This window comes from Silene latifolia, chromosome X (genome assembly GCF_048544455.1).
Source record: "Silene latifolia isolate original U9 population chromosome X, ASM4854445v1, whole genome shotgun sequence".
In the NCBI taxonomy this organism is placed as follows: Eukaryota; Viridiplantae; Streptophyta; class Magnoliopsida; order Caryophyllales; family Caryophyllaceae; genus Silene; species Silene latifolia.
Window position 1 is genome coordinate 48,669,026 of NC_133537.1, and position 3,579 is coordinate 48,672,604.

Sequence of the window (3,579 nt, forward strand, 5' to 3'; positions counted from 1 at the left end):
AATCCCGCTCATCAACGAGCGATAACCCTGTCCCTTAATGTGCACATCCCCTCCCGTGGCGGATTCCAAGGAGGGCGAATTAGGGTGTGAAGCCACTCCCGCAAGTGACTCCACCACAATCATCAACCGTCACAACCATAACATCACCACCACTCCAACACTCCAGCGATGATCAGCAAACAACAATCATACACAATACACAAAACAACTTAAACCAATTAGACAGAACTGAGTAGGAAAACCCTACCTTATCGCCAACCATGAAAATGCATCCACAAACAGCAAAGCAAGACTCTGAGACGCATCCTAGTAACGCGAACCGACGATGACACGGACGACGACCACGCACGCATCCTTCCTACGCAAGCCCCGTCCTTTCCATGGTTGAGGTCTAGGCTACATATATGAGAGTGTATGGAGGTAGGGGTGATAGGTGAGAGAGGGGTAGACTAGGGTTAGAAGAAGAGGAACTGTCGAAATGAAGAATCAAATGAAACTTGCGAACTTGCGTTTCTATATCGACGCATCAATAGCAGCCAGACTCGGTCGAGTACTCCCATACTCGGCCGAGTAGGCTCTACTCGGTCGAGTATTCACACTACTCGACCGAGTAGTCCTTACTATGTCGAGTAAACACTCTCGTAAGACACTTATCCTCACCTAGCCTCTCACCTATCTCCTCCCAAGGTCTTTCCTGGTCAAAGGTTGGTCAAAAGAGTCCTTAAACATTGTGGGTATTACAGTGTTCCCCCCTTAAAAGGAACTTTGTCCCCGAAGTTCAACCCACACATCCCAACAACGAGGTTAACCACCTCAACTACCACAATACAATACAATCTGTACTACCATAAGATACTCATTTCATAAGACTACAACGATTACGAAACTCACGACCATATTACCCAAATATATATTGATGGGGCATATTCTGCACCGCTGACCAAGTCAACATGATTGAGCAAGGTCAAAGATATCCACAGCAAGTCAACGACTTGGACAATCTAGCCGATCGACCCATCGGCCCGTCGCCCCTGGGTCTCGGCATGGTAACTGCGCCGGTAGGGACACATATCCGCGTACTCATATCCAAGACCCCTCGGCGGCGAGTCAACAGGATCCGCCGGCCAGCCATAGGCCCCTCGGCCGAGGGGTAGATCAGTCTTTCCACCTGCTAGCCACTTGGCCACTTGGCCACTACGTGACAAAAGGTGAAAGCCTATAAATACTCCTCAACCTTCATTGAGGAAAGACCCCAACTAATCCACAGCTAAACCTAAATACACTATTCATCTGGTAATATCTTCCTTATCTCTCTACAATACACATTCAGCCAAGTAACAACTTATCTCTTAAGTTTACTGACTTGAGCGTCGGAGTGAGTACGCTTGGCACAAAGCCAAGCCCTCAGTTCGTTCATTGTTGCAGGAGAGGCCGTGAGGAACGATTGAGACCAAAGGAGAATCCAACTCAAGACATCATTCAACAAGCCACGGGTGGTAACTATACTTGATCTGGAATTACACCCGGAACAATTGGCGCCGTCTGTGGGGAAAGACACTAGAAGCTAGTCACATTCATTCCCAAACAAAAAAAAAACAACAAAAACCCACCCAAAAAGCTAAGAAGATGTCAAAACAACAAGACGCAGTCGTGACCGACGAAACCGCATTCTACCACGATGACACTTTCAACAATTCTGGAGTCGTGCAGCCCTCCACCGGTGGAGTAATCCAACCGGAGTTCGGGATGCCGATAATGCCGGACACGTCGCTGCCAGCCAACCAGGTCACCATCATGGGACACGTGGTTGACATAGCAAAACTAAAGATGGTCCTGGACCTAATTAGTAATACGCCTTTGCTCACTTTGTCACGCCGACAAGAGCGGCGGAAAACGCTTCAGGAGACCGGGGCCCAAAACGTGACTCGAGAAATCGAACGGAGCATTGGGAGTAGCCGACCCGGCCAAGTCGCGGGGAGCCCAAAGTGGGCGTGGTAGACCTAAGTCCTTCCCGCACTCATGGGAGGACAGCGTCCCCGCAACACGAACGAGGCTTACCCCAAAGGAACGAGGAGTCCGGCTCGCAGAGTTGGAGAAGAAGTCCGAGTCGAAGAAGAAGTCCTTCCTGCTACGAGGAGAGGAGCCGGATTAGGAATGCGAGGAGCCGATCGCCGCGCGTCGCTCGTCACGCGGTCGACAGCCCCTCAATGCCTACGTCCTAGACGTCCGGTGCCAACTAAGCTCAAGTTGCCACCTCTATCATACAAGGGAGACAGTGAGGATCCGGCCCGACCACGCCGAGGCTTTCGAGTCTTACATGTCGGTATGGGAGCAGCCCGATGAGGTGCAGGTGCCGAGTCTTCCGACAACTTTGCATGGGATGGCTCAAAGTTGGTACAAGGGGCTTCCCGACGGCTCGGTATACTATTACGCCGACCTAAGAGACGCCTTTCTAGCCCAGTACTCTTGCAACAAGAGAAGGGCCGTGGAGACATCGGACCTCCTAACTATCAAACAGGAGGGGGGCGAGTCTCTACGAAGCTACGTGAAGAGGTTCGACGGAAAGGTCCAGCAGATTCGAGAAATTAATCCCGAATTGGCGGCCTTCGCGCTGATGAAGGGCCTCCCAAGGGGAGACTTGAAAAATGAGCTCATCAAGTGCGGAGGGCTGAACTTGGACGCCGCTAGGAAAATGGCCGACCAGGCCATCAAGGTAGAGGACTATCACAAGACTGGGTAGGCCCCGGCCGAGGCCGAGCACTCGAAAAGAAGAGTCACCGGGAGGACAACCCGGATGAGACGCCGTGACAACAACGGGTCACGGTCCGACGAAAGACGCCGTGAGAACAATAGGTCACGGTCGGACAAACTGCCGGAGAGAGGACTCGACGGGCGCCGGGTGGAGTTCGGGAACGTACCACCAGAGGCGGTATAGTGATAAAACCCCTCTCGTCGTATCAGCCGCCGAGGTCTTTGCCCTGAGCAAAAGCGAGGGCCAGAAGTGGGAGAGACCCCCCAAGCCAAAAAGTGACGGTGACACGAGCCAGGACTGTGAGTACCACGGCCACACCGGCCATTTAACCAACGACCGCCGCATCTAAAGAATGCCATTGAAGAGCCGATCAGGAAGGGGAGCCTCGGCAAGTACGTTGCCAAAGGCCAAAAGATCGACGAAGCGGCTCGGGTAAGAAATCCGTCTTCGAACGGATAGGGGTGATCCATGTTGTCATCGGGGGCAACGAGAACGGAGGGTCCGCTCATGGGCACAAACGGCACCTGAACGAGCTATATCAGGCCATCAACTTTGTGCCGACACGGCGATCCCCGCTTCCAACATCCCCCGATATAACCATCGGAAGGAAGGACTACGAAGGAGTCATCGCTCCTCACGGCCGACCCACTTGTAGTCAATTTGGACATATCCAACCACCTGGTCAAGAGGTGCACGATTGACACGGGCGCGTACACGAACATCATGTTCGGGGAGTGCTTCCTCGGCCTCGGCCGAAAGTCAAGGACTTGAGCCCCCGCACCAACCCACTATACGGCTTCTGGGGTAGGCTTGGTACCACCGGGATC